This window comes from Arachis ipaensis, chromosome B7 (assembly GCF_059453495.1).
Source record: "Arachis ipaensis isolate K30076 ecotype BB chromosome B7, ASM5945349v1, whole genome shotgun sequence".
Classification (NCBI taxonomy): Eukaryota; Viridiplantae; Streptophyta; class Magnoliopsida; order Fabales; family Fabaceae; genus Arachis; species Arachis ipaensis.
The window spans coordinates 87,670,703-87,695,131 of NC_142442.1; the positions used below are offsets into that span (position 1 = coordinate 87,670,703).

Genomic DNA, 24,429 nt, shown 5'->3' on the forward strand with positions numbered 1-24,429 from the left:
AGGCATCTGAGGAGGAGGCGGATGCACCCGAGGCAGAGACCCATCCCCAGGAGGCAGCACCAGCTGCACCACAGGCAGCGGTCCCACATCAGATTGAGGCTGCGGATCTTGAGATCCCGATCTAGTCAGCACCTCCTCCACAGCAGCCAGACTCCCAGCCTACCACCACTGAGACTCCAGCTACCATCCCTTCCAGTGATGACACTCCTTCACACCCGGCTTGATTGAGCATCGGGGACGATGTTTCCTTTTAAGTGTGGGGAGGTCGCCATCTCTGGCATTTATTTTGGTGAACCACTACATCTTTTTTCTTTTATTTTGGATATTTTTTTGTATTTTTCTTTTTACTATTATTTTCTGAGTACTTATACATTGCTTTTATGTATTTTTACTCTATTTTCTGCATTTTGCATCTTTAGTTCATATTTTAGCCATTTAGTTTATTTTAGTTATTTAGTTTAGTTTGCAATTCTGATTTATTAGTGGATTAATTAGTATAGTTTACCCTTTTTATCATAAGATAGTATAGTTTAAATAGAAAAATATAAAAAGGAAGTAAGCTAGGAAATTGAACATATCAGATTTAAATCCACAAACCTTATATATAGCATTACATGATGTAGTTAAGCTGACAACATTTCATCAAGGAGGAACATTAAAACTTTAAAAGCTACCCTAAATAAGTTTTTTTATGAGAATAATGGGAATTTTTAACTAAACCTGAATATAATATATAAATGATATATGATACTTGAGTTAGAGAACACACAGCCTGTGAGTCTTGAGCTTAATTGTATGGTTGCATTCAAACCATAATTTCATTTCTGTGTGTTTCATTTCTTTTTATTCTAATGTTCTCTCCTTTGCTTTAATCTATATGTCCAATTATAGAATATAGAATAGATACATACCAAGAGAATGATTGAGGCCATCATTTGATTTCAGCTCACTTACCCCAAATTAGCCTACCTTTTACATCACCCTTGTTAGCCCCCTTGAGCCTTTTAAAAACCCCTTTATTCTATTTAGCCACATTACTAACCTTAAGTGAAAAATAATTAATGCCCCTATTTAAATCTTTGATTAGCTTAGGATAGTGAGTGTGTGTGTCATTCAAGTGTGGGAAAATTTGGGAACTTTGGTTGAATAAAATATGGTTTATGTTTCTTTTGACTTGGAAATTTGGGTACGTATGATGCGTGAGCATCTTTCCTATCTTTTCCTAGTGAATTTGCATCTAAATTATTGAGTTTAATAAAGAACTAATTATCTTTTAGCCACTATGGATGCTACTTTGAGTTTTGTGCAATTCTGTTTATTTTAGGTAGCATTCGACTAGATTTGATGGAGTTTCTGCAACACAAGAATTAGAGGAGATACCAGTGAGGAGCGACACGTACGCGTGACTGACGCGTATGCGTGATTTGGAGCTTTCCAGGGTGACGCGTACGCGTGACTGATGCGTACACGTGATTTGAAAATTTGCACGGCGACGCGTGCGCGTACCTGACACGTACGCGTGAAAAGCGAAGTTGCACAGCGACGTGTGCGTGTACCTGACGCATACGCGTGACTCGCGAAAAAGACCATCGACGCGTGCACGTGACAAGCGCCACGTGCAAAAAACACAGAAAATTGCTGGGGGCAATTTCAACTGCTTATTTGACCCAGTTTTAAGCCCAGAAAACACAGATTAGAAGCTGCAGAATGGACAAAACAAGAGGTCCCCATCCATCAACTGAAGACTTGCTGATTATTCTGATTTAAATTCAAATATTCTTTTTAGGAAAAGATATTATTTTAGTTTTAGATAATAGATTTAAAATTAATTAGGATTTGACCCAGTTTTAAGATCCCATTTTCATTCCCATTGCATTCCAAACTACCAAAAAATACATTTTATCAGAATCCTTATTTTCTTCTCTGAACCATGAGCAACTAATCCTCCATTGTTTAGGTTAGGAGCTCTGTCTATTTGTATGGATTGATTTTATTGCTTTTGCTATTTTAATTCATGTATGTGTTTACAATTTAAGAATTGTTTTCGCTCTTTATCTTATGAATTTGGGTGGAACGGAAGTATGGCCCTCTTTCTACTTGAGTTCTTGTATAACTTGGAAAAGCTCTTTACTTGAACAATAGCTTGAAAACATATTCTCCTAAATTTTAATTATCTGGATTTAACAGGATACGTGACATATAATCCTCTTATATTTGGGTAATTAGGATTTTTGTGGCATATAACTAGAATTGAACTTCACCCCCTAATTGGAATTAATTGACCAAGGAATTGGCTGTTGATGGATTTTAGAGGAGACTAGAAAGGTCTAAGGAATTAGGGTCTAGTCACATATAGTTGCCATAAATTGAATTCTGTATGATTAAAATAGTTAGTAAGAAAAGTTAATCCAGAAAAATAGATAACTTTGAAACCTTAACTACCTTCTCCATATTTTATTCCCAACTCATTTACCTTACTATTTTAATTTCTAAACGATTGTTTAATGCTCTTTGAATATTCAAACACTCTTTTCTGTTTGTCTAACTAAGCCAATCAATCAATCATTGTTGCTTGATCCATCAATCCTCGTGGGATCGACCCTCACTCACCTGAGGTATTACTTGGTACAACCCGGTGCACTTGCCGGTTAGTTTGTGGTTGTAAAATCCGCACCAAGTTTTTGGCGCCGTTGCTGGGGATCGATTGTGATTAACAAGTTTCAGTTGTTTGATTGCTTAGATTAGGCGTTTTAGTTTATTTTATTTAAATTTTGCATTATTATTTTCGAACTTCTCTTTAATAATAGTATTAATATTTTCCTTAATTTCTGAAATTAAGTTTGGTGTTACCTAGTTAAATTTATTTTAATTTTCCTGTTTATTTTTCCTGTTAATTTTCAAAATATTTTTTATTTAATTTCAGTTATTATTTTTGAATTTATTTATTTATTTATTTAGTATTTTAATTTTATTATTTTACATAGGTTACCTTACTGGGAGTTCTCTGCACTCTGACGTAGAGAATCCTATCTTTTCTTGTTTTCTGTCTGTTTATGAGCAGGAACAGGGACAAGGAACCTCTGTTAGACTTTGGTCCTGAACCTTGAAGGACTTGTAGGAAACGTTTACAACAAGCAAGACTTTACAAGGCTGTAGAGTCCACTATGGATAATAATAATAATGCTGGTAATGGTAATGTGGCAAATCGTAATGGGGATGATAAACAAAAGAGATTACTTGGCTCTTATTCTGCCCGTACTGCAGATCTTTATGGAAAAAAGTATTGTGGTGCCTCCTATAGCTGCAACAACTTTGAGTTCAAGCCACAACTGGTCACCCTGGTGCAACAAAATTGCCAATATCATGGACTTCCTTATGAAGATCCAAATCAATTTATATCTGATTTTCTGCAGATTTGTGATACTGTGAAGACAAATGGAGTGAATCCTGAGGTGTACAGACTCATGCTTTTCCCGTTTGCTCTAAGGGATAAAGCAAAGCTATGGCTAAATTCCCAACCCAAGGAAAGCTTGAATACGTAGGAGAAGGTTGTTACTGAGTTTCACACTAAATTTTTCCCACCAAAGAAGCTGACTAAGCTTAGGTTGGAGGTTCAGACTTTCAGGTAGAAGGAGGGTGAAACTCTTTATGAAGCTTGGGAGAGATACAAGCTACTGACTAGGCAATGCCCTCCGGACATGTTCTCCAAATGGACCCAACTAGATATCTTTTATGAAGGTTTGGGTGAGATGTCCAAGATGAGCTTAGATACCTCTGCAGGTGGTTCATTGCACAAGAAGAAGACACCAGAGGAGACTATTGAGCTTATTGAATTGGTTACTAGCAACCAATATTTATATTCATCTAACAGGAATTCTGTGAACTCTGAGAGCTCTCAGAAGAAAGGCGTGTTGGAAGTGAAAGCTGTTAATCCTCTTCTTGCTTAGAACAAGCTTATGTCTCAGCAAATAAATCTACTTACTCAGCAGATGGGTGGCATGCAAGTCTCAGCTATCAACACCCAAAACCCACCTCAAGAGGCCTCCTATGACATGGCAGGTAACTTTGTGCAAAATGATAATTATGATTATGCTCAATCCTCTTCTGGACAGGTCAATTACATTGGGAGTGGTCCTAGGAATCCCAACAATGATCCATATTCTAAGACATACAATCAGGGGTGGAGAAATCACCAAAATTTTGGATGGAGGGACCAACCTCAGAGACCTCAGAACTTCAACAATAATTCTCAGGGCGGCTTTCAACAGAATAATTATAATAACCGCAACTTTCAGTCTCAGCAACAACAACCAGCTCATTAAGCAAACTCTAAATCCCAAGAAGATTCTAATTGGGATATGATGAGGAGTTTTATGCAGGAAACCAAAGCCTCCATTAGAAACTTGGAAGTGTAAATGGGTCAACTGAGTAAGCAAATACCTGAGAGGTCTGCAAGTACATTTCCAGGTGATACAGTGGTGAACCCAAGAGAAGATTGCAAGGTTATTCAATTGAGAAGTGGTAAAGTAGCTGGCTTTGAGACCAAGGCCAATGAAGAGCTAGTTGAAAAGGAAGCTCTAGAGGAGAAAAAGGGAGAAGTGGAGCACGCCTCTCCAAAACATTCAGACAACCCGTTCCCTGACTCTCTTGACACTCATCCCACCTTGCCAAAGGCTCCAGAATACAAGCCAAAAATGCCATATCCTCTGAGGCTCCAGAAGGCTTCCAAAGAAAAGCAATTCTCTAAATTTTTAGAAGTCTTCAAGAAGCTGTAGATCAACATTTCTTTTGCAGAGGCTCTTAAGCAAATGCCTCTCTATGCTAAATTTATGAAAGAATTGTTGACTAACAAGAGAAATTGGAAGGAGCAAGAAACCGTGGTGTTAACCAAGGAATGCAGTGCTATTATTCAACATAAACTTCCTGAGAAAATGCAAGATCCGGGGAGCTTTGTGATTCCTTGCATCATTGGAGATGTCACCATTCAGAGAGCTTTATGTGATCTGGGAGCTAGCATCAATCTCATGCCACTTTCAGTGATGAAAAAGCTTCAAATTAAGGAGGTAAAACCCACTCGTATTTCTCTTCAACTTGCTGATTTTTCTATTAAATTACCTGTGGGTGTGGTTGAAGATTTACTTGTGAAAGTAGGACCATTTATTTTTCCTGCTGATTTTGTTATTTTAGACATTGAAGAGGATGCAAAATCCTCTATTATTCTTGGTAGACCCTTTTTAGCTACAGGTAGACCTCTGATTGATGTGCAAAAGGGTGAATTAACCCTGAGGGTCAATGAAGAACATGTGGTCCTTAATGTTTTTGAAGCTCTCAAGCACCCTAATGATTCTGAAGGGTGTATGAGAATTGATGTAGTTGAACCACTTGTTCAAGAGGTACTGGAAGCTGAGGTACTTGATGACATCCTGGATCCTATTTCTGAGTATGAATTAATGGAAGTTGATGATTCACCAACCCAGAAGGTTGTGGTTCACACGCCTAAAGCAGAGGAGGAAGCCCCCAAGATTGAGCTCAAACCTTTACCTCCTTCTCTGAAATATGTGTTCTTGGGTGAAAATGATTCCTATCCAGTGATAATTAGCCCTTCCCTGAAGCCTAAAGAGGAAGAGGCACTTATTTCAGTGCTCAGGAGCCATAAAACAGCTCTTGGATAGACCACTAGTGACTTGAAAGGGATTAGTCCAACCAAGTGTATGCACGGGATCCTCCTTGAAGATGAAGCTAAACTAGTTGTGTAGCCACAAAGGAGACTCAATCCAACTATGAAAGAGGTGGTCCGAAAAGAGGTAATGAAATTATGGGAAGTAGGTATTGTTTACCCTATTTCTGACAGTCCTTGGGTGAGTCCTGCGCAAGTAGTTCCCAAAAAAGGAGGGATGACAGTGATTAAGAATGAAAAGAATGAGCTTATTCCTACAAGAACAGTCACAGGATGGAGGATGTGCATAGACTACAGGAGGTTCAACACTACTACAAGGAAGGATCATTTCCCCCTACCTTTCATTGATCAGATGCTTGATAGGTTAGCTGGTCATGCTTTTTATTATTTTCTAGATGGATATTCTGGATATAATCAAATTATGGTGGATCCTCAAGATCAAGAGAAGACAGCATTCACATGCCCTTTTGGAGTATTTGCCTACAGGAGAATGCCATTTGGACTTTGCAATGCTCCAGCAACTTTTCAAAGGTGTATACTTTCAAGTTTTTCTGACATGATTGAAAAGTTCATTGAGGTATTTATGGATGACTTTTCTATTTTTGGTAATTCTTTTGAATCCTGCCTTAAGCATTTATCTCTTGTCTTGAAACGGTGTCAAGAATCAAACCTTGTTTTGAATTGGGAAAAAATGCCATTTTATGGTCACAGAAGGCGTTGTTCTTGGACACCGGTTTTCAAGTAAGGGGATTGAGGTTGACAGAGCCAAGGTGGAGGTGATTGAAAAATTACCACCACCAACTAATGTTAAGGCAGTGAGGAGTTTCTTGGGTCATGCAGGATTTTATAGAAGATTTATAAAGGATTTTTCTAAGATTGCTAAACTATTGAGCAACCTGTTAGTTGTTGATGTTCCTTTTGTCTTTGATTCTGATTGTCTGCATGCTTTTGAAACCCTAAAAGCAAACCTTACCTCTGCTCCCATTATAGCTCCTCCTGACTGGGATTTACCATTTGAATTAATGTGTGATGCCAGTGATTTTGCTATAGGATCTGTTTTAAAACAGAGGCATAGTAAGCTTGTACATGTCATTTACTATGCTAGTCGTGTGTTAAATGATGCCCAAAAGAATTACACAACTACAGAAATGGAATTACTAGCTGTTGTGTATGCTGTTGATAAGTTTAGGTCCTATTTACTTGGTCCTAAGGTTATTGTTTATACTGACCATGCTGCTTTGAAGTACCTTCTAACCAAGTAGGATTCTAAACCAAGATTAATATTATGGGTGTTACTCCTTCAGGAGTTTGATATTGAGATAAATGACAGGAAAGGGTCAGAAAATCAAGTAGCTGACTATCTCTCTAGAATCGAGCCTGAAGTAGGAGTACAACCACCCACGGCTGTGACTGAGACATTTCCAGATGAACAATTGTTCCTCATTCAGCAGGCTCCATGGTTTACAGACATTGCAAATTATAAGGCTCTGAATTTTATTCCAAAGGAGTACAGTAGACAACAAGTAAAGAAGCTATTGACTGATGCAAAATACTACATTTGGGAGGAACCGTACCTTTTTAAAAGGTGTTCAGATGGTATAATCCAGAGATGTGTCCCAGATGAAGAAACACAGCAGATTCTTTGGCACCGTCATGGTTCTGATTATGGAGGCCACTTTGGTGATGAAAGGACAGCTACAAAGGTCCTTCAGAGCGGGTTTTACTGGCCGACTCTCTTCAGAGATTCAAGAGAATTTATGAAGCACTGTGACAGATGTGCAAAGGCCACAAATCTCCCTGCTAACCATGAAATGCCACAGTATGGGATTCTTGAAATTGAGTTGTTTGATGTGTGGGGTATTAATTTCATGGGACCTTTCCCACCCTTTCATTCAAACAACTATATTCTAGTGGCGGTTTATTATGTGTCCAAGTGGGTGGAAGCTGTGGCTCTACCCACCAATGATGCCAAGGTGGTAATGAGCTTTCTTCAGAGGTATATCTGTAGCCGATTTGGTGTCCCAAGGACACTCATTAGTGATGGTGGAAGTCACTTTTATAACAGAAAACTGGACTCTCTTCTGCAGAGATATAGAGTCCGTCATAAAGTGGCAACCCCATATCACCCTCAGACAAGTGGACAGGTTGAAGATTCCAACAAGGAACTTAAGAGGATTCTAGAGAAGACCGTCAGTGTTTCAAGAAAGGACTGGTCTAGGAAGCTTGATGATGCTCTCTGGGCATACTGGACAGCCTACAAGACTCCTATTGGCATGTCTCCTTATCAGTTGGTCTATGGCAAGGCCTGTCACTTGCTAGTTGAGCTGGAGCACAAAGCTTACTGGGCAATCAGATATCTGAATTTTGATTCAGAAGCTGCAGAAATTAAGTGAATGCTTCAGTTGAATGATATTGATGAATTCAGATATTCAGGCTATGAGAATGCCAAGCTCTATAAGGAGAGAACCAAGCTACTGCATGATAGGAAGATTGCCATCAGAGTCTTTGAGCCAGGATAGAGAGTGCTTCTATATAATTCAAGGCTCAAATTTTTTTTCCGGGAAGCTGAAATCCCGGTGGTCAGGACCGTTTGTGGTTACCAGAGCTTCCCCATATGGTCATGTGGAAATACAGGAAGAGAATTCTGACAGGAAATTTACAGTGAATGGCCAGAGGCTGAAGCACTATCTTGGAGGCAAGATTGATCACCAGAGGTCCACTTTACTGTTTTTCAGATCATGCAGCTATCTAAGAACAGGAGCCAGACAAAAAAAAAGGCACACGACGTGCAAGCATCGCTGACGCGTACGCGTCAGATGGGTGTGCGTGAAAAATAAAAATGAACAAAGAGTTGCGCGGGAGTGGCGTAGGAATGGTGCCTTGCACAAGAATATCCTCACGCGTATGCGTCCATGACGCGTGTGCGTCATTGGTGATTTTGGCACTCCACGCGTACGCGTGACCTTCAAAATCGGCATAAATAAGTGTTTGGGCAGAGAGTTGTGCTGGCTTGGGGCTGGAAGTTGCTAGAAGCACAAAATTTGGTCACGCGTACGCGTTCCTGATGCGTGCGCATCATCTGCACAAATGGCCATCCACGCGTGCGCGTGCATGACGCACACGCATCGTATGAAAATATTGGTTCCCAAGCCACACAAACAGAGAGTTGTGCGTGCGCGCGGATGCGTGCCTGACGCTCACGCATCATTAAGGAAAATTTGCGACCCACGCGTACGCGTGTTGTACACGTACGCGTCGCCTGCGCCACACAACTACACTAGTTCGCCGCCCAGTTTTAATTTTATTTCTCCCTCTCCCAATCCTAATTCTCTCTTGTTCTTGTATCTTTTTCTTTTTCTTTTTCTTTCATCATAATATTTGTCTCTTTCTGTTTTCAGTTCTTCTTTGCTTGAGGACAAGCAAACCTTTAAGTTTGGTGTTGACGCTTTGCTTAAGGGTTTTCTATTTATTTTTATGGCACAAAAAGGAGGCGAATCATCTTCACGGAGGAGCACAACCTGAAGAATAAAACGATTGCTAGGATAACTAAGGTGGTTGAGTTCCTTTCATTCTGTATTCCTTCCCGCTTTTACTATATTATGTTGCGGTTTTCTGCTATTTTGCTTTGTTTGTTGCATGATCCTTTATTAGTTAGAATCCTAGGTCTAGTTTAATTTTCTCTTAATTGCTTTAATTCTAAAAAGATGTCTCATGTATTACTCACTGAGCTTGAATTCAAATCAAAATACAGAAGTAATGTATTGCATGAGAAAGTGAGTTTATATTGAAGAATAGTCTTATTTACTTAAATGTGGTGGTATTAATTGTAATTCTGAATGCATGATATGAACAGTGCATAGTTGAATTTGAATCAAAGAATTTTAATGTAGAAGGAACAGTAATTTAGAGAACTATTATGACTTCTCTGAAATTAATGAAAGTTTAATCCTTGAAGCAAAAGAAACAGCAAAAGAAAAATAAAAGCAAGGTCCAAGGCTCTGAGCATCAATGACTAGGGAGGTCAGACATGATTAAAAGCTCAAAGAGTTGTTTCCCTAGTCACATGCTTGTGGTGTTATTGTGTCAAGTAATCCTTGAGACAAAACATTTAGAGTTGAGATCAATTGCATTTAAAAAGAGTACGCCAAAGGCTTTGAGCACCACTGTCTGGGAGTAACTAAAAAAAATTTTTAGAGTTCCCCAGTTAAGTGCTTGTGGGGTTTCTGTGTCAAGTAAAGCTTGAGACAAAATATTTAAAGTCACGGCTAGGCTCAAGGTGCAAAGCATCAAGGATAAGAAAAAATTGCTGTGTTCAAGGGTTAAATTGAGTTACAAAAGATCAGAAAATTCATAATACTATCCGGATTCTAATTTCGAATGACAGTGACATCCTTCTAATTCAAAGGAGAGTAGGATGCCAAACCTATTCAGGATTACAATTGTAAACCCCACTATAAGAAGAGACATGGGCTTAATCGAACTCTCACTCTCATGCAAATTCACATCCTAAGCTTATATTAGTTCTGGTTACTTGAGGACAAGCAACAATTCAAGTTTGGTATTGTGATGCGTGAGCATCTTTCCTATCTTTTCCTAGTGAGATAATGAGAAATATCAATAAAGCATTACCTAACTAGCAAGCATGCATTAAGATAACTACAACTAAAAGCATATTTGAATAAGAGATATGAAATTAGAATAAGAAAACTAAGAAATTAAAACTAGTAGAAGTGAATTACAATCAATCAATATAAAGGTCTTAGCTAGGGGAGAGAATTGGAATTCCTATCCTTATTGTCATCATCAAATGATGGAAATTGCCTATTGCTTCCACTTAGTTATCCTCTAACAAATGAAGAAAAGTCAAGTGAATACAATTAACTTCAGTTCACAAGTCTAGTCAACTCCTAATAAGAGACTAGATTTAGTGAAGTTCAAGCCAACTAGCAATTTTCAATTACCCATCCACATTAGGTATTGACAATTCAAGAGTTTCCAATACTCAACCCCAAAGCCAGGAATAGAAATCTACTCCATAGTCATAAGATGCATTTTCACAAACACCTTGTGTGCACTAAAAGAAGACATTATGAAATTGACAAATAAATCCAAATCAAAGCTACCCACTAGCAATAATTGATAATAACAAACCAAATAACACCAATGAACATGAAAAACTCAATGAATTAATAGAAATTAATTCAACAAAATCCAAATTCAAAACACAAAATAACTTATATTACAAAGGTGCTAAGTAAAATTAAAGAGTAGAAACTACAATTAAAGCATCAAGAACTGAAAGTAAAAAGGATATAATCCAAGGATTCAAGTGAAAATGAGCAAGGAACACAAAAACCTAGAAAGAAGTGAGAGTCTCTCTCTCTAGAAAACAAAGAACAAAAACTAGCTAAAATTAAGTCTAATGTGTGTATGCTTGATTGCCTCCTTTCCTACTCCAATTCTTGGCCTTTTCCCATTCAGAATCAAGTTGGATTTAGGCCTGGAGCCTCTCAGAATTTGCTAGCTACATTTTCCATAAATGAGTCACGCGCTGAACGTCACGCTATGCGTAGGTCACGCGTGCGCGTCTCTGAACTCTTCACAAGTCACGCGTACCCAGAAGATCACGCATATGCGTCAGTCGAACTTCGCAATTATCACGCGTATGCAGAGGCAACGCATACGCGTCCGTTGACTGCTGCACTTGGTCACGCGTACGCGTTGGTACCAGCTTCTTAATTCTTCTATTTCTTGTGTTCCTTCCACTTTTGCATGCCTCCTTTCCATTCTCCAAGCCATTCCTGCCCTATAAACCCTAAAATCACTTGACAAATGCATCACGTCATCGAATGGTGCTAAGAGAGGAGTAAGAATTAGCATTTTTAAGGCCTAGGACGCATGTTTTGAACTATGATTCATAATTAGGAAGGAATCATAAAAGCATGCAATTTACATTAATAAGTGTGAAAAGAGTTAACAAAATTCACTCAATTTAATCCAAAATAAACCATAAAATTATGGTTTATCAATCTCCCCACACTTACACATTAGAATGTCCTCATGCTAAGCTCAAGAAAACCACAAAGGGGTGAAGGGGAATGGTAGGGCTTATGAAATGTAACCTATCTAAATGAATGCAACTAAATGCAAAATGCTTCTACCTACTTGGTTAAAAATAAAGCAACCTCTAAGAACATATATGAACATGTAGGGCTAAGACAGTATGATGATTCATGAGTTCCACCAATTCAAATATCAACATGAACTGTAAATAAACTTGCAAGAAGAAAGCTCATGAAAGCAAGGAACAAGGGATTGAGCATCGAACCCTCACCGGAAGTGTTTACACTCTAATCTCTCTAGTGTTTGAGGGTTGATTCTCTCAATTGTCTACTAATCTTGCTTTCTAAGGCTTGCTCTTCTTCTACCAATCAACATATATTCAATGCATGGATACACATATCAAGAGGTCTTTTCAAGAGTTGTAATGGGGTTAGGGTCAAGGTAAGATTCTATTTGCCCAAATGGACTAGAATTTGGATCCTTGATTAACCTAAACTTTCCACCTAACCTAATACAATCAATGTAATCAAAATGCAAAACCTAACTACCCACTGATTATTCTTTCTACATATTCATGCATCCCAATTTTAAACACAATTCATATGCATTGCTATCACTGTTTACCTTGGGGGCATTTTGTCCCTTTTTTATTGCTTTCTTTTTCTCTTTTTCTTTTTCTTCTTTATATATATATAAAGAAAATCCACTTTGAGTGCAGGGAGGTCAGAATCCAACAGCATCAGCAGTCCTTTTTCAACCTCTGAATCTGATTTCTGCTCAAGTCCCTCAATTTCAGCCAGAAAATACCTGAAATCACAGAAAAACACACAAACTCATAGTAAAGTCCAGAAATGTGAATTTAACATAAAATCTATTAAAAACATCCCTAAAAGTAACTAGATCCTACTAAAAACATACTAAAAACAATGTCAAAAAGCGTATAAATTATCCGCTCATCACAACACCAAACTTAAATTGTTGCTTGTCCCCAAGCAACTGAAAATCAAAATAGGATAAAAAGAATAGAATATACTATAAATTCCAAACTATCAATGAAACAGAGCTTCAATCATATGAGCGGGACTTATAGCTTTTTGCCTCTTGAATAGTTTTGGCATCTCACTTTATCCATTGAGGTTCAGAATGATTGGCATCTATAGGAACTCAGAGTTCAGATAGTGTTATTGATTCTCCTAGTTCAGTATGATGATTCTTGAACACAGCTATTTTATGAGTCTTGGCCGTGGCCCTAAGCACTTTGTTTTCCAGTATTACCACCGGATACATAAATGCCACAGACACATAATTGGGTGAACCTTTTCAGATTGTGACTCAGCTTTGCTAAAGTCCCCAATTAGAGGTATCCAGGGTTCTTAAGCACACTCTTTTTTTGCTTTGGACCTTGACTTTAACCGCTCAGTCTCAAGTTTTCACTTGACACCTACACGCCACAAGCACATGGTTAGGGACAACTTGGTTTAGCCGCTTAGACCAGGATTTTATTCCTTTAGGCCCTCCTATCCACTGATGCTCAAAGCCTTGGGATCCTTTTTATTTGCCCTTGCCTTTTGGTTTTAAGGGTTATTGGCTTTTTGCTCTTGCCTCTTGGTTTTAAGAGCTTTTGGCTTTTTCTGCTTGCTTTTTCTTTTTCTTTCTATATATTTTTTTTTTGCCTTTTTTTTTATTTTTTTTTTCTGCAAGCTTTGTTCTTTGCTGCTTTTTCTTGCTTCAAGAATCATTTTTATGATTTTTCAGATTATCAAATAACATGTCTCCTAGTCATCATTCTTTCAAGAGCCAACATATTTAACATTCTTAAACAACAACTTCAAAAGACATATGCACTGTTCAAGCATACATTCAGAAAACAAGAAGCATTGTCACCACATCAATATAATTAAACTAAGTTCAAGGATAAATTCAAAACTCATGTACTTCTTGTTCTTTTGATTTAAAACATTTTTTTTAAAAGAGGTGATGGATTCATAGGACATTTATAACTTTAAGACATAGTTACTACTACTAATGATCATGTAATGAAGACACAAACATAGATAAGCACATAACATAGAAAATGAAAAACAGAGAAAGTAAGAACAAGGAATGAGTCCACCTTAGTGATGTCCTTGAGCTCTTCTATGTCTCTTCCTTGCCTTTGTTGCTCCTCCTTCAATGCTATTAGATCTTCTCTGATTTCATGAAGGATGATGGAGTGCTCTTGATGTTCCACCCTTAGTTGCTTCCAATAATTGTGTGGAAGAAAATGTATCCCTTGAGGTATCTCAGGGATCTCTTGATTTGCAGTCAAATGTTCTACCACTGAGCTATAGACCCTTGATGGAAGATTTTGTCTTCCCTTTCCTCTTTCTAGAGGTTTCTCTGGCCTTAGGTGTCATCAATGGTTATGGAAAAAACAAAAAAGCTATGCTTTTACCACACCAAACTTAGAATGTTGCTCGCCCTCGAGCAAAAGAAGAAAGGATAGAAGAATAAGAAGAAGATATGGAGGAGATGGAGGGAGATGTGTATTCGGCCATATGGGTGGGATTGGGTGGGAAAGAGATGTTGAATTTTGAAGGAAGGTGGGTGTTTGGATGTGAGTGGTAAAGAGTTAATAGGGAAGAGTGTTTATTGGGAATAGAGGATGATTGAGAAGAGAGAAGAGAGTGAGTGGAGGTAGGTGGGGATCCTGTGGGGTTCACAGATCCTGAGGTGATCCTGTGAGGTCCACAGATCTTGAGGTGTCAAGGCATTTACATCCCTGCACCAATTTAGGCATGCAAAATGCCCTTGCACACAACTCTGGGCGTTCAGCGCCAGGTTGGTGCCCATTTTGGGCGTTTAATGCCCATTTGCTGCCATTTCTGGTGTTGAACGCCAGAACCATGCTTGTTCTGGCGGTTCAGCGCCAGGATGCTCCCATTCTGGGCGTTCAGCGCCAGAACTATGCTCTGTTCTGGCGTTTGAACGCCAGACAGATGCTCCTCCAGGGTGTGATTTTTCTTCTGCTGTTTTTGATTCCGTTTTTGAATTTTTTTGTTTATTTTGTGACTCCACATGATCATGAACCTAAGAAAACATGAAAAACAATAAAAATAAGAATTAGATAAACATTGGGTTGCCTCCCAACAAGCGCTTCTTTAATGTCAATAGCTTGACAGTGGGCTCTCATGGAGCCTCACAAATGTGCAGAGCTTTGTTGAGGCTCTCCAACACCAAACTTAGAGTTTGGATATGGGATTTCAACACCAAACTTAGAGTTTGGTTGTGGCCTCCCAACACCAAACTTAGAGTTTGACTGTGGGGGCTCTGGTTGACTCTTCTTGGAGAGAAGCTTTTCCTACTTCCTCTCCATGGTTGCAGAGGGAGATCCTTGAGTTTTGAATACAAGGGAGTTCTCATTCCATTGAAGGACTATTTCACCTCTGTCAACATCAATCACAGCTCTTGCTGTGGCCAGGAAAGGTCTTCCTAGGATGATGGATTCATCCTCTTTCTTTCCAGTATCCAGGACTATGAAATCAGCAGGGATGTAAAGGCCCTCAACCTTTACTAATACATCTTCTACTTGTCCATAAGCCTGTTTTCTTGAGCTGTCTTCCATCTCTAGTGAGATTTTAGCAGCTTGCACCCCATAGATTCCCAGTTTCTCTATTACAGAGAGGGGCATGAGGTTTATTCCTGAACCAAGGTCACACCGAGCCTTAAAGATCATGGTGCCTATGGTACAGGGTATTATGAACTTTCCAGGATCCTGTCTCTTCTGAGGCAATGTCAGTTGATCCAGATCACTTAGTTCATTGATGAACAAGGGAGGTTCAACTTCCCAAGCATCAATGCCAAACAATTTGGCGTTCAGCTTCATGATTGCACCAAGAAACTTGGCAGTTTGCTCTTCAGTGACATCCTCATTCTCTTCAGAAGAGGAATACTCATCAGAGCTCATGAAGGGCATAAGGAGGTTCAATGGAATCTCTATGGTCTCTAGATGAGCCTCAGAGTCCTTTGGTTCCTCAGAGGGAAGCTCCTTATTGATCACTGGACGTCCCAGGAGGTCTTCCTCCTTGGGATTCACGTCCTCTCATCTCCTCACAGGTTCGGCCATGGCGCTTATGTCAATGGCCTTGCACTCTCCTTTTGGGTTCTCTTCTGTATTGCTTGGGAGAGTACTAGGAGGGATTTCAGTGATCCTTTTACTCAGCTGGCCCACTTGTGCTTCCAGATTTCTAATGGAAGACCTTGTTTCATTCATGAAACTTACAGTGGCCTTAGATAGATCAGAGACTAGATTTGCTAAATTAGAAGCATTTTGTTCAGAGTTCTCTGTCTGTTGCTGAGTTGATGATGGAAAAGGCTTGCTATTGCTAAACCTGTTTCTTCCACCATTATTAAAGCCTTGTTGGGGCTTTTGATCCTTCCATGAGAAATTTGGATGATTTCTCCATGTTGAGTTATAGGTGTTTCCATAAGGTTCACCTAAGTAATTTACCTCTGCTATTGCAGGGTTCTCAGGATCATAGGCTTCTTCTTCAGAAGATGCCTCTTGAGTACTGTTGGATGCAGCTTGCATTCCATGCAGACTCTGAGAGATCATATTGACTTGCTGAGTCAATATTTTATTCTGAGCCAATATGGCATTCAGAGTATCAACCTCAAGAACTCCCTTCTTCATAGGCGTCCCATTACTCACAGGATTCCTTTCAGAAGTGTACATGAACTGGTTATTAGCAACCATGTCAATGAGTTCTTGAGCTTCTGCAGGCGTTTTCTTTAGGTGAATGGATCCACCTGCAGAAGTGTCCAGTGACATCTTTGATAGCTCAGATAAACCATCATAGAATATATCCAGGATGGTCCATTCTAAAAGCATGTCAGAAGGACACTTTTTGGTCAACTATTTGTATCTTTCCCAAGCTTCATAGAGGGATTCACCTTCTTTCTGTCTGAAGGTTTGAACATCAGCTCTAAGCTTGCTCAGCTTTTGAGGAGGAAAGTACTTGGCTAAGAAAGCCGTGACCAGCTTATCCCAAGAGTTCAGGCTGTCTTTGGGTTGAGAATCCAACCATAATCTAGCTCTGTTTCTTACAGCAAAAGGGAAAAGCATGAGCCTGTAGACTTCAGGATCTACTCCATTAGTCTTAACAGTATCACATATCTGCAAGAATTCAGTTAAGAACTGAAAAGGATCTTTAGATGGAAGTCCATGAAACTTGCAGTTCTGCTGCATCAGAGAAACTAATTGAGGTTTCAGCTCAAAATTTGTTTGCTCCAATGGCAGGAATGGAGATGCTTCTTCCATGTAAATTGGAATTAGGTGCAGTGAAGTCACCAAGCATCTTCCTTATATTATTATTATTTTCGGCTGCCATCTCCTTTTCCTATTTGAAAATTTCTGAAAGGTTATCTCTGGATTGTTGTATTTTAGCTTCTCTTAATTTTTTTCTTCAGAGTCCTTTCAGGTTCTGGATCTGCTTTAACAAGAATGTTCTTGTCCTTGCTCCTGCTCATATGACAAAGAAGAGGGCGCACAAAAATAATAATAATAATATGGGTCCTTTATACCACAGTATAGGGATCCCTTTGTGAGTGGAAGAAAAGAGGGGGAGACAAAGAATGTAATGTAATGGAAGAAACACATCTGTGAGGAGGGTTGAGATGCGAGATGAGATGTTAGGATATGAATGAATAAATAGAAAAAAATGGGAGAGAGGGAATTTTCGAAAATATTTTTGAAAAAGAGTTAGTGATTTTCGAAAATGGTTTTTGAAAAATGTTAGTAATTTTCGAAATTTTTTTTTTAAAATAAAAAATAAAAATAAAAATAATTAGTTAATTAAAAAGAAAATTTTGAAAAAGAGGAAAGATATTTTCTAAAATTAGAGAGAGAGAGTTAGTTAGGTAGTTTTGAAAAAGTTAAGAAACAAACAAAAAGTTAGTTAGTTAGTTGAAACAAATTTTGAAAAGATAAGAGGTTAGGAAGTTAGAGAAGATATTTTGAAATCAAATTTTGAAAAAGATAAGATAAGAAGATATTTTTGAAAAGATATGATTGAAGTTAGTTTTGAAAAAGATTTGATTTTTAAAATCTCAATTAATGACTTGATTCATAAGAAATCACAAGATATGATTCTAGAACTTAAAGTTTGAATCTTTCTTAACAAGCAAGTAACAAACTTCAAATTTTTGAATCAAAACATTAATTGTTTATGTTATTTTCGAAAATTTGATTAAAAATAAGAAAAAGATTTTTGAAAAATATTTTTGAAGTTTTCGAAAATAACTAAGAAATTTGAAAAAGATTTGATTTTTGAAAAAGATTTTGGAAAAGATAAGATTTTCAAATTGAAAATTTGATTTGACTCATGAAAGCAACTTGATTTTAAAAATTTTTGAAAAAGTCAATCCAAATTTTCGAATTTGATGAGAGAAAAAGGGAAAGATATTTTTTTTTATTTTTGAATTTTTATGATGCAAAAGAAAAACACAAAAAGGATGCAATGCATGAAATTTTTAGATCAAAACAATGAATGCATGCAAGAATGCTATGAATGTCAAGATGAACACCAAGAACACTTTGAATGTCATGATGAACATCAAGAACATATTTTTGAAAAAATTTTTAATGCAAAGAAAACATGCAAGACACCAAACTTAGAATTCTTTAATGCTTAGACACTAAGAATTCAAGAATGCATATGATAAACATGAAAAGACACAAAACAAAAAATCATCAAGATCAAACAAGAAGACTTACCAAGAACAACTTGAAGATCATGAAGAACACTATGAATGCATGATATTTTCGAAAAATGCAAGATGCATATGCAAGTGACACCAAACTTATGATATGACTCAAGACTTAAACAAGAAACATGAAATATTTTTTATTTTTGTGATTTTCTAATTTTTTTGGATTTTTATTTTATATTTTTCGAAAAATTCTTTTGAAAAAGAAAATTAAGGATTCCAAAATATTTAATATGAATTCCAGGAATCTTATGCTCTAAAGCTCCAATCAAAGGGTCAGGCATGGCTTAATAGCCAGCCAAGCTTTAGCATATAATTACATGGACTGGAGTGATTAGTTGAATACCAATCCCAAAGCAGTTTGGGTATGGCTTTACAGCCAGATAGGATTCAACATGTTTCATGAAACACTAGAATTCATTCTTAAAAATCTTGAAGCCATAGAATAATTTATTTTTGAAAACATTATTTTTATTATTTTATTTTATTTTATTTTTTTTTTAAAACAAAAGAAAAATTTTTGAAAGATTTTTGAGAAAATTTTGAAAACAAAACAAAAAGCAAATTACCTAATCTGAGCAACAAGATGAACCGTCAGTTGTCCAAACTCGAACAATCCCCGGCAACGGCGCCAAAAACTTGGTGCTGTTGCCGGATCAAAAGGGAATCTGGCACTGATGTTAACGGACCAAAAGCTTGCCGAAGACTCAAACAATCCCCGGCAACGGCGCCAAAAACTTGGTGCACGAAATTGTGATCTCCAGGCTCGAACAAATCCTGGTAATGGCTTCCAAAGCTTGGTGCTCTGATCTTAATTCATAATTGTCACAACTTCGATACAACTAACCAGCAAGTGCACTGGGTCGTCCAAGTAATACCTTACGTGAGTAAGGGTCGAATCCCACGGAGATTGTTGGTATGAAGCAAGCTATGGTCACCTTGTAAATCTCAGTCAGGCAGATATAAAGTGATAATGGTGTTTTCGAATTTAATATAATAAAATAGGGATAGAAATACTTATGTAATTCATTGGTAGGAATTTCAAATAAGCGAATGGAGATGCTTTCGTTCCTCTGAACCTCTGCTTTCCTGCTATCTTCATCCAATCAGTCTTACTCCTTTCCATGGCTGGCTTTATGCAAGGGCATCACCGTTGTCAGTGGCTACATCCCCTCCTCTCAGTGAATAATATGCTCACGCACCCTGTCACGGCACGGCTATTCATCTGTCGGTTCCCGATCATGCTGGAATAGGATTCACCCTCCTTTTGCGTCTGTCACTAACGCCCAGCACTCGCGAGTTTGAAGCTCGTCACAGTCATTCAATCATTGAATCCTACTCAGAATACCACAGACAAGGTTTAGACTTTCCGGATTCTCTTGAATGCCGCCATCATTCTAGCTTACGCCACGAAGATTCTGGTTAGGAGATCTAAGAGATATTCATTCTAGCTTAATTCATGTAGAACAGAAGTGTTTGTCAGGCACGTGTTCATAAGGGGGAAGGATGATGAGCGTCACACATAATCATCACCTTCATCACGTACTTGGGTGCGAATGGATATCTTAGAAGAGAAATAAGAAGAATTGAATAGAAAACAGTAGTACTTTGCATTAATCTTTGAGGAACAGCAGAGCTCCACACCTTAATCTATGGAGTGTAGAAACTCTACCGTTAAAAATACATAAGTGAAAGGTCCAGGCATGGCCTAGAGGCCAGCCCCTCTGATCTAAGAACCAGGCGTCCAAAGATGTCCAAAATACAATAGTAAGAGGTCCTATTTATAATAAACTAGCTACTAGGGTTTACATGAGTGAGTATTTGATGTATAAATCCACTTCCGGGGCCCACTTGGTGTGTGTTTGGGCTGAGCTTAAGTGTTTCATGCATTGCATCTTTTTAGTGTTTTTCTCTTGCATCATAAAAATTCAAAAATAAAAAAAAAAATATCTTTCCTATTTTCTCTCATCAAATTCGAAAATTTGGAGTTGACTTTTTCAAAAATTTTTAAAATCAAGTTGTTTCTCATGAGTCAAATCAAATTTTCAATTTGAAAATCTTATCTTTTTCAAAATCTTTTTCAAAAATCAAATCTTTTTCAAAATTCTTAGTTATTTTCGAAAATTTCAAAAATATTTTTCAAAAATCTTTTTCTTATTTTTATAAAAATTTTTTCGAAAATAACTTAATCAATTAATGTTTTGATTCAAAAATTTGAAGTTTGTTACTTGCTTGTTAAGAAAGATTCAAACTTTAAGTTCTAGAATCATATCTTGTGATTTCTTATGAATCAAGTCATTAATTGTGATTTTAAAAATCAAATCTTTTTCAAAACTAATTTCTATCATATCTTTTCAAAAATATCTTCTCATCTTATCTTTTTCAAAAATATCTTTTCAAAATATCTTTTCTAACCTCCTAACTTCTTATCTTTTTCAAAATTTGTTTCAACTAACTAACTAACTTTTTGTTTGTTTCTTAACTTTTTCAAAACTACCTAACTAACTCTCTCTCTCTCTATTTTCGAAAATATCTTCCCCCTTTTTCAAAATTTCTTTTTAATTAACTAATTATTTTTAATTTTTATTTTTGATTTCAAAAAAAATTTCGAAAAAAATTTACTAAACATTTTTCAAAAAAAACTATTTTCAAAAATCATTAACTCCTTTTCAAAATAATTTTCAAAAATTATACCTCCCCCATCCTATTCTATTTATTCATTCATTTCCTAACATCTCATCTCACATCTCTTCCATTCGTACAGTTGCATTTCTTCCTTTACATCACATTCTTTGTCTCCCCCTTCTCTTCCACTCACAAAGGGATCCCTATACTGTGGTATAGAGGATCTCTATTATTATTATCATTTTTCTGGCCATTCTTCCTTGTCATATGAGCAGGAGCAAGGATAAGAACATTCTTGTGGAAGCAGATCCAGAACCTGAAAGGACTCTGAAGAGAAAATTAAGAGAAGCTAAAATACAACAATCCAGAGATAACCTTTCAGAAATTTTCGAACAGGCAGAGGAAATGGCAGCCGAAAATAATAATAATCCAAGGAGGATGCTTGGTGACTTTACTGCACCTAATTCCAATTTACATGGAAGAAGCATCTCCATTCCTGCCATTGGAGCAAACAACTTTGAGCTGAAACCTCAATTAGTTTCTCTGATGCAGCAGAACTGCAAGTTTCATGGACTTCCATCTGAAGATCCTTTTCAGTTCTTAACTGAATTCTTGCAGATAAGTGATACTGTTAAGACTAATGGAGTAGATCCTGAAGTCTACAGGCTCATGCTTTTCCCTTTTGCTATAAGAGACAGAGCTAGATTATGGTTGGATTCTCAACCTAAAGACAGCCTGAACTCTTGGGATAAGCTGGTCACGGCTTTCTTAGCCAAGTACTTTCCTCCTCAAAAGCTGAGCAAGCTTAGAGCTGATGTTTAAACCTTCAGACAGAAAGAAGGTGAATCTCTCTATGAAGCTTGGGAAAGATACAAACAGTTGACCAAAAAGTGTCCCTCTGACATGCTTTCGGAATGGACCATCCTGGATATATTCTATGATGGTTTATCTGAGCTATCAAAGATGTCACTGGACACTTCTGCAGGTGGATCCATTCACCTAAAGAAAACGCCTGCAGAAGCTCAAGAACTCATTGACATGGTTGCTAATAACCAGTTCATGTACACTTCTGAAAGGAATCCTGTGAATAATGGGACGCCTATGAAGAAGGGAGTTCTTGAAGTTGATACTCTGAATGCCATATTGGCTCAGAATAAAATATTGACTCAGCAAGTCAATATGATCTCTCAGAGTCTGAATAGAATGCAAGCTGCATCCAACAGTACTCAAGAGGCATCTTCTGAAGAAGAAGCCTATGATCCTGAGAACCCTGCAATAGTAGAGGTAAATTACTTAGGTGAACCTTATGGAAACACCTATAACTCAACATGGAGAAATCATCCAAATTTCTCATGGAAGGATCAAAAGCCCCAACAAGGCTTTAATAATGGTGGAAGAAACAGGTTTAGCAATAGCAAACCTTTTCCATCATCAACTCAGCAACAGACAGAGAACTCTGAACAAAATGCTTCTAATTTAGCAAATCTAGTCTCTGATCTATCTAAGGCCACTGTAAGTTTCATGAATGAAACAAGGTCTTCCATTAGAAATTTGGAAGCACAAGTGGGCCAGCTGAGTAAAAGGATCACTGAAATCCCTCCAAGTACTCTCCCAAACAATACAGAAGAGAACCCAAAAGGAGAGTGCAAGGCCATTGACATAAGCGCCATGGCCGAACCTGTGAGGAGAGGAGAGGACGTGAATCCCAAGGAGGAAGACCTCCTGGGACGTCCAGTGATCAATAAGGAGCTTCCCTCTGGGGAACCAAAGGACTCTGAGGCTCATCTAGAGACCATAGAGCTTCCATTGAACCTCCTTATGCCCTTCATGAGCTCTGATGAGTATTCCTCTTCTGAAGAGAATGAGGATGTCACTGAAGAGCAAACTGCCAAGTTTCTTGGTGCAATCATGAAGCTGAATGCCAAATTGTTTGGCATTGATGCTTGGGAAGTTGAACCTCCCTTGTTCATCAATGAACTAAGTGATCTGGATCAACTGACATTGCCTCAGAAGAGACAGGATCCTGGAAAGTTCATAATACCCTGTACCATAGGCACCATGACCTTTAAGGCTCTGTGTGACCTTGGTTCAGGAATAAACCTCATGCCCCTCTCTGTAATAGAGAAACTGGGAATCTATGGGGTGCAAGCTGCTAAAATCTCACTAGAGATGGCAGACAGCTCAAGAAGACAGACTTATGGACAAATAGAAGATGTATTAGTAAAGATTGAGGGCCTTTACATACCTACTGATTTCATAGTCCTGGATACTGGAAAGGAAGAGGATGAATCTATCATCCTAGGAAGACCTTTCCTGGCCATAGCAAGAGCTGTGATTGATGTTGACAGAGGTGAAATATTCCTTCAATGGAATGAGAACTCCCTTGTAATCAAAACTCAAGGATCTCCCTCTGCAACCATGGGGAGGAAGCAGGAAAAGCTTCTCTCCAAGCAGAATCAACCAGAGCCCCCACAGTCAAACTCTAAGTTTGGTGTTGGGAGGCCACAACCAAACTCTAAGTTTGGTGTTGAACTCCCATATCCAAACTCTAAGTTTGGTGTTGGAGAGTCTCAACAAAGCTCTGCACGTCTGTGAGGCTCCATGAGAAGCCCACTGTCAAGCTATTGACATTAAAGAAGCGCTTGTTGGGAGGCAACCCAATGTTTATCTAATTCTTATTTTTCATGTTTTCTTAGGTTCATGATCATGTGGAGTCACAAAATAAACAAAAAATTCAAAAACGGAATAAAAAACAGCAGAAGAAAAATCACACCCTGGAGGAGCATCTATCTGGCGTTCAAACGCCAAAACAGAGCATAGTTCTGGCGCTGAACGCCCAGAATGGGAGCATCCTGGCGCTGAACGCCCAGAACAAGCATGGTTCTGGCGTTCAACGCCAGAAATGGCACACATATGGGCGTTGAACGCCCAAAATGGCCACCAACCTGGCGCTGAACGCCCAGAGTTGGGTACAAAGGCATTTTTACATGCCTAATGGGTGCAGGGATGTAAATCCTTGAACACCTCAGGATCTGTGGACCCCACAGGATCCACTCAGGATCTGTGGACCCCACAGGATCCACTCAGGATCTGTGGACCCCACAGGATCCCCACCTACCTCCACTCACTTCTTCTCACCACTCTCTTTCACACAACCCCATAAACACTCTTCCCTAAAAACCCCTCACCAATCACATCAATCTCTCTTCCCCACTAAACCTTCACCACTCACATCCACCCACTCTTCCCAATAAACCTACCTCATAAACTCCACCTACCTTCAAAATTCAAAACCAATTTCCCACCCAAACCCACCC

At 38.2% G+C, this 24,429-nt stretch overlaps 2 non-coding genes across 2 annotated transcripts; one reads left to right on the plus strand and one right to left on the minus strand.

The window, feature by feature from the left end:
* Window positions 1–16,604: 16,604 nt before the first annotated feature.
* Window positions 16,605–16,712, plus strand: LOC148553270 (small nucleolar RNA R71). The gene has a single exon (XR_015893017.1). It is a non-coding gene; the product is annotated as a small nucleolar RNA R71 (small nucleolar RNA).
* Window positions 16,713–21,913: 5,201 nt separating this feature from the next.
* Window positions 21,914–22,021, minus strand: LOC148553271 (small nucleolar RNA R71). The gene has a single exon (XR_015893521.1). It is a non-coding gene; the product is annotated as a small nucleolar RNA R71 (small nucleolar RNA).
* Window positions 22,022–24,429: the final 2,408 nt, after the last annotated feature.